Below are 7,500 nucleotides of genomic sequence, written 5' to 3' on the forward strand. Positions count from 1 at the left end.
ACGCGCGTGTATACCTCGTCTTTAATTAAATCAAAGTTTCACTCCAGCCTCGCCAAAGGGGATCGTCTTCTTCCTCGTCTACGATCTCTTCTCCTGTACGTGTCCAGAGATTCTCTCTGGCATGACGACGACGACCATCCAACGACTTTGTAACGGACTCTCGTGCGCATCTTCGTCAGGTACGGAAACGTTGCGCAACACCTCGAGCTTGGTAAAACACCCGTAGCCGATCATAGACACGCGCTAGTTCGCACACGATTTCTACGATTTCCGACGAACGTGGCTTTGGGCCAGGGCCGGCGGGCAGAGAGATACGCGAACGACGGGGAAAATTCGTCCCGATACAAGTAACGCGTACTCTCCGATCTCCGCGCAACGCCTGGGGATCATCTCCCTAAGTCATCAGCGCTCGAAGAAATCACGTGTGCGTTCCCGGATCTACGGCTCTCTTTCGGGGATAAATTACAAGCACAGAGTATGTTAAACGCAACGACGACCCATCGATGCGACGGTCCTCGTCGTTGTCAGTCGCTCGCGCAGAGTATATCTCTACGCACGAAGAGACGGAGTGGGCATTAGATCCCTGGGGCTATTCGAGTAAAACGTCTTAAGAAAAGACGGTTGTACGGCAAAATTCCGCACCGTTACCAAGTTTACTTTTATCTGAGGCTGTTCTCCTTCTCTCCTCTCTCGACCGAGTTCCCATATTTGCTTTCTCTCAGTCTCGCCAAAATAATATTCATTTAAGACGACGTCGGGGGCGCGGACATCGTGCTCATCGAAAACCTGCAAACGTATGCAAATCTGCTGATATGAAAAAAAAATCGGTCACGAGGACAACACTACGTATATATATATATATATATATATATATATAATATATTCGATAACCGACACGAAGCGGTGCATAAGCGGGCGGTCGTACGAAAGGACGACTCACGACGCCGCTAGCACTCACGCAGGTCCGTGACGGTTCTCTCCGCTCTTATTCGTATCCTTCTTCGTGCGCTTCCTCCGACTCTGAAACGTTCTACGTATCGTAAGAACGACGGCGGGTTGTCGAAGGCACCAAGGGACAGAGAGAGACAGAGGTAGAGTTTCGTAGTGTCTCCCGTGAACACGATAGTTTATATATCGAGCATGCGTACGAATTGCACGGTCTCGACACGACCGCGACGAACGCCGACGAGCGTCCAACAATCGCTCGTACGTCGCGTACGTTCTCTCGCGTCCGCTCTTGTTCGTATCCTTCTTCGTGCGCTTCCTCCGACTCTGAAACGTTCTACGTATCGTAAGAACGACGGCGGGTTGTCGAAGGCACCAAGGGACAGAGAGAGACAGATAGAGAGGAACGACACGCAACGCAAGCAGTCTTAGGTTTACGTGAGCAACCCTCAGCCAGGCGTGGTCCAGGAATTGTATCCGTGGACCGCAATGTGCGTTCGAAATGTCGATGTTCATGTGTCCTGCAGTTCACACGTTGACGCGCAATTAGCTGCGTTCTTCATCGACCCACGAGCCAAGTGATCCACCGTTCAGGGTAATCTTTTCATATATTTTTTAAAACTCTTGTACTCCATGTACTCTTAATACTCGGTTCGAGCGAAGCCGAGATCCGACACGACCGACCAACGGGAATCGGACGCGCAGAAGTCGCCGGAAGATCGACGACACGAAAACGTTCGAAAATGAAATCCGACGAACGCGCGAAGATACGCGCGTCCGCCGGCCGGGCGAAAAGTACATTATGATATATAACAACCATCGAGATCGAAGCTCCGTTCGTCAGGAAACGACGGGGATATAACACCCGATTCTGAATCCTCTGTGCAGCACACGATCTCGCGAAGAAATACGCACGGTGGCTAGCCCATATATATATATATGTGTGTGTGTGTATATATAATACGATATGCATTCCTCTCGTCCAATTATTCAAGAAAAAGAGCGTGCGCCTCCATCGTTCGGGTGATGTAAAGATTCGATGGGACTCGCGCGACCCTCGGCCTCGAGCGGTCTTTCCTCCCAATATCCAGAAGCCGAGCTTTGAAAAAACTCTAGCGACGGCACGGGTGTCCGACTCACGACATCGAGGCTTCGAAGTCGGCGATCTCCTCCGAACGGATGGCGATCGCGACGACTCAAAGCGTGAAAAATCGACGAAAGAGAACACATCTCCGTTCAGGTGATTGTTTTTTTTAAAAAATAAAAAAATTCGATGGGACTCGCATCCATCTACCTCGCGCGGTCTTTCTTCCCAATATCCAGAAGCCGAGCTTTGAAAAAACTTCAGCGACGGCACGGGTGTCCGACTCACGACAACGAGGATAGACAGCCTGCGGTCCCCTCTGAACGGGTTATATGCGACGAACTAGACGAAACTTTAGTCGTTCAGGTGGTATAAAAAAAAAAAATTCGATGGGACGCACGCGCAGCCGTCGTCCTCGAGCGGTCTTTCTTCCCAATATCCAGAAGCCGAGCTTTGAAAAAACTCTAGCGACGGCACGGGTGTCCGACTCACGACATCGAGGGTAGACAGCCTGCGGTCCCCTCTGAACCAACTTCGGCTAGACTAGTTACGAATCGTTGCTACGCATCGTCATCATAGTCATCGTCATCATCATCATTATCATAGCGGGCCAACATCCACGCAATGCGTTTTCGTTCTAGGTTACCCGATCCACGAGTATGTTACAAGTGGTTTCGTTATTTCGAACAAAACGACATACGAAGAACACACGCCCTATGGGTAGGAAGCACGTTTCGAGAACGACCGAGAGCGGTGAAAGAGACGAAAGGTCGACGCGCATAAGGTATCCATGGATCTTCGAAGAGAACCTTCGAAGATATGTCGGTATCCTTTCTACATGCGCGACTCGCTACTCGTACTTTCGCTCTCGTCGACTCGTTTTAGTCGCTTCGTTCGATCCCAAAGAGGAGTCTTCGATGTCCCGTTGCTAGGAGGAGAGCAAACGCAACACAGACCACGAAACATAGAAGAGAATAGGCGAGCATGATCTCTCCGACACGAGGCACTTTAGAGATTTTGTTATTCGTTTGTACGGTCTCCACGACGCAAAAAAAAAAATACGAGATCGTGGCGGCGGGTCTTTCTGTATACGGCCTCACGCAAGCGCCTCGATCTCATTTCTCTTTACGGGTGGTTTCCATTCGTAATTTTTCGTTCGATATTCGTGTCAAAGTTTAATTTTCGAAAGCTCAAGTTCCCATTTATAGTTTTATTATAAAATCATAATATTCGCAGACGGCGGGTCTTTCTGTGTACGACCTCACGCAGGCGCCTCGAATTCGTTTATGTATGTATATATATATATATATATATATATGTATCTCTTCATCCCGATGATCGAGAGAGAGTGCCACCTTCTCTTCATATAGTTTCGTAGCTGGAGGGTCGTCTCCTCCTTATGTCTTTTCATCATTTTGCCAACGGAGTAAGCCACGCTCCGGGCGAATTTAACTGTTCTTTGTTAAAGTATATAGCTTGTTGATACGTCGTATATACTTTGGTTCGTCGATATAGGAGGAGTACGGCTCCTTACCGACTTATACAGTTTCGTATTTTTCAAGTGTTCAAGTCAAATTCTTTAAGTTTTTGTGTTATATCGTTAATGATCCTTCCGCAGGTTCACCTACGGAAACCTTGTTACGACTTTTACTTCCTCTAAATGATCAAGTTTGGTCATCTTCCCGGTAACATCGGCAATGCTTATCACATTGGCCGCGCACCAGTCCGAAGACCTCACTAAATCATTCAATCGGTAGTAGCGACGGGCGGTGTGTACAAAGGGCAGGGACGTAATCAACGCGAGCTTATGACTCGCGCTTACTGGGAATTCCTCGTTCATGGGGAATAATTGCAAGCCCCAATCCCTAGCACGAAGGAGGTTCAGCGGGTTACCCGGGCCTTTCGGCCAGGGAAAACACGCTGATTCCTTCAGTGTAGCGCGCGTGCGGCCCAGAACATCTAAGGGCATCACAGACCTGTTATTGCTCAATCTCGTGCGGCTAGAAGCCGCCTGTTCCTCTAAGAAGATTTGTTTGTACGTTGGTAGTAAAAACCCACCGACCGAAGCCGGGGGCCTTCGAGATACCATAAGTTACGTCTATTTAGCAGGCTAGAGTCTCGTTCGTTATCGGAATTAACCAGACAAATCGCTCCACCAACTAAGAACGGCCATGCACCACCACCCACCGAATCAAGAAAGAGCTATCAATCTGTCAATCCTTCCGGTGTCCGGGCCTGGTGAGGTTTCCCGTGTTGAGTCAAATTAAGCCGCAGGCTCCACTCCTGGTGGTGCCCTTCCGTCAATTCCTTTAAGTTTCAGCTTTGCAACCATACTTCCCCCGGAACCCAAAAGCTTTGGTTTCCCGGAAGCTGCCCGCCGAGTCATCGGAGGAACTTCGGCGGATCGCTGGCTGGCATCGTTTATGGTTAGAACTAGGGCGGTATCTGATCGCCTTCGAACCTCTAACTTTCGTTCTTGATTAATGAAAACATTTTTGGCAAATGCTTTCGCTTCTGTCCGTCTTGCGACGATCCAAGAATTTCACCTCTAACGTCGCAATACGAATGCCCCCATCTGTCCCTATTAATCATTACCTCGGGGCTCCGAAAACCAACAAAATAGAACCGAGGTCCTATTCCATTATTCCATGCACACAGTATTCAGGCGAAGGTAGCCTGCTTTAAGCACTCTAATTTGTTCAAAGTAAACGTATCGGCCCACCTCGACACTCAGTGAAGAGCACCGCGATGGGATATTAGTTGGACCGCCCGCGAGGAGCTAAGCCCACCGATAGGACGTACCACATAATGCCAGTTAAACACCGCGAGCGGTGAACCGACACTGTGACACACAGATTCAACTACGAGCTTTTTAACCGCAACAACTTTAATATACGCTATTGGAGCTGGAATTACCGCGGCTGCTGGCACCAGACTTGCCCTCCAATTGGTCCTCGTTAAAGGATTTAAAGTGTACTCATTCCGATTACGGGGCCTCGGATGAGTCCCGTATCGTTATTTTTCGTCACTACCTCCCCGTGCCGGGAGTGGGTAATTTGCGCGCCTGCTGCCTTCCTTGGATGTGGTAGCTGTTTCTCAGGCTCCCTCTCCGGAATCGAACCCTGATTCCCCGTTACCCGTTACAACCATGGTAGGCGCAGAACCTACCATCGACAGTTGATAAGGCAGACATTTGAAAGATGCGTCGCCGGTGCTAGATGACCATGCGATCAGCACAAAGTTATTCAGAGTCACCAAAACAAACGATGGACGGACAGACGAGCCATCCGCCACCGATTGGTTTTGATCTAATAAAAGCATTCCTACCATCTCTGGTCGGAATCTGTTTGCATGTATTAGCTCTAGAATTACCACAGTTATCCAAGTAAATGTAGGTATGATCTAAGAAACCATAACTGATTTAATGAGCCATTCGCGGTTTCACCTTAATGCGGCATGTACTGAGACATGCATGGCTTAATCTTTGAGACAAGCATATGACTACTGGCAGGATCAACCAGGGATCTTATAATATATTCCCAAAAACCAGCATTTTCGTTTAAAAGTTCTCTCTGTGTCGTAGGTGGGACGTAAGCACCGTACGACGAGACTTTTCATTTTATATATATATGTAATATGACTTAGAGAGCAACGTTCCATGGTTCAGTAACAACGTCACTCAGCCACTTTAATTCTCCTCCTCTCTCACCATCATATATCGATACAAAGATTCATACTTCACAGAATTATTTCTGTTTGTAACTTTTCTCCTCCAACTTCTCTCGTAGAATATAACTTAGCGGTAAAGCACGTATACGCATGCTGGACATACCGTAAGAATATTCTTTTATAAGCTTCAACACCTCTGTAGAGACGCGTTACCAGAAGATAACGCACTCTACAGAACGCCAAAAGGACCATCGTGCAGCTACAAATAGCTTACAACCGATGGTCTCTGCAAGAATGGCTACTCCGTAAGTACAAGCACACACGCATCCAACTTTTGTCAAATACGTGCACACAGGTCACCAGCTTCCCGACTAAGGGGAAGCTTGCCACGTTAACGGTCATTACGTCCTAGACTTCGACCCGCGGCGCAGCAGTGTAGAGAAAAAACCAGTACGAGAACGGAGGAACAGTCGAGAAATAGCGTAAAATACACTAAGACTCGAGGAGCGGTGACTGAATTCTCAACCGAGGCCGTAGAATAGCCACGCGCCCAGCGCTGTTCCGACCGAACCGTCCGGCTCGACGCTTCTCTTATAGATACCAAGGGGCCGGCCGGAAGGCCGGCGCCGGTCGGGCTAGCGGCCGCGCGCTTATGGTGCAAAACCTCCGTAGCAACGTACCGTTCGGAAGGGACGCTGGAACTTAGTCGCTCGCACGTTCAATAACTACTATATAAAGGCGATATCCAACCATCGAAATATTTTACCACAAGCATTATTAACATATTATAAATGCATTTTTACCAAAAAATTAATTTTTTTTTTCACCGAAAAATTGCATCAGTAAACATACAGTTTTATCGACTATGGACGAAAAATAACTTTATAATCGATTAAAACACGTTAAAATAACACGAAATATGTAAAAAGATATATACCTTGTAACATTAATTAACGAAAAAATTGCAAAAATATCCCAGTCGTATCAGTCCGACGGAAGCTAATTTTTCAAAAAATTCGACAAAAATGTTTAATCCGATTGTATTTAATAGAGATATAACGATCCCTGTCAAAAAAATTATACCTTATAACGCTTTTTAACGAAATAACTCGAAATAACCATTTCGGACTTTTCGCACCGGCCGAACTTCTTCAAAGTCCCAACGTCCCGTCGCATAGTTCCGTTTCTAGAAAACGTTCCAGCGACCAAATAAACGCTTAATCCCGACGTAAAACGTCGAGATACGTCCATTTGTGCAAAAATATTCCTACCTTGTAACACTTTTAAGCGAGATAACTCGAAAAAACGTGTTCGATACGGAAATTTTTCAAAGTCCCAACGAAAAAATCGAAACTTTGTAGAAGGTCTTGGGGACGACATAAACGCTTAATCCCGACGTAAAACGTCGAGATACGTCGATTTATGCAAAAATATTCCTACCTTGTAACACTTTTAAGCGAGATAACTCGAAAAAACCTTTTCGGTCTTTTCGCACCGGCCGAACTTCTTCAAAGTCCCAACGTCCCGTCGCATAGTTCCGTTTCTAGAAAACGTTCCAGCGACCAAATAAACGCTTAATCCCGACGTAAAACGTCGAGATACGTCCATTTATGCAAAAATATTCCTACCTTGTAACACTTTTAAGCGAGATAACTCGAAAAAACCTTTTCGGTCCTTTCGCACCGGCCGAACTTCTTCAAAGTCCCAACGTCCCGTCGCATAGTTCCGTTTCTAGAAAACGTTCCAGCGACCAAATAAACGCTTAATCCCGACGTAAAACGTCGAGATACGTCCATTTATGC

The 7,500-nt window shown here is 47.0% G+C and overlaps 2 non-coding genes across 2 annotated transcripts; both read right to left on the reverse strand.

The window, feature by feature from the left end:
* Window positions 1-1,388: 1,388 nt before the first annotated feature.
* Window positions 1,389-1,543, reverse strand: LOC126928145 (5.8S ribosomal RNA). The gene has a single exon (XR_007716366.1). It is a non-coding gene; the product is annotated as a 5.8S ribosomal RNA (ribosomal RNA).
* Window positions 1,544-3,630: 2,087 nt separating this feature from the next.
* Window positions 3,631-5,553, reverse strand: LOC126928153 (small subunit ribosomal RNA). Its single transcript, XR_007716371.1, has one exon. It is a non-coding gene; the product is annotated as a small subunit ribosomal RNA (ribosomal RNA).
* Between the last annotated feature and the right edge of the window lie 1,947 nt (window positions 5,554-7,500).

This window comes from Bombus affinis, unplaced genomic scaffold (genome assembly GCF_024516045.1).
Source record: "Bombus affinis isolate iyBomAffi1 unplaced genomic scaffold, iyBomAffi1.2 ctg00000604.1, whole genome shotgun sequence".
Lineage (NCBI taxonomy): Eukaryota > Metazoa > Arthropoda > Insecta > Hymenoptera > Apidae > Bombus > Bombus affinis.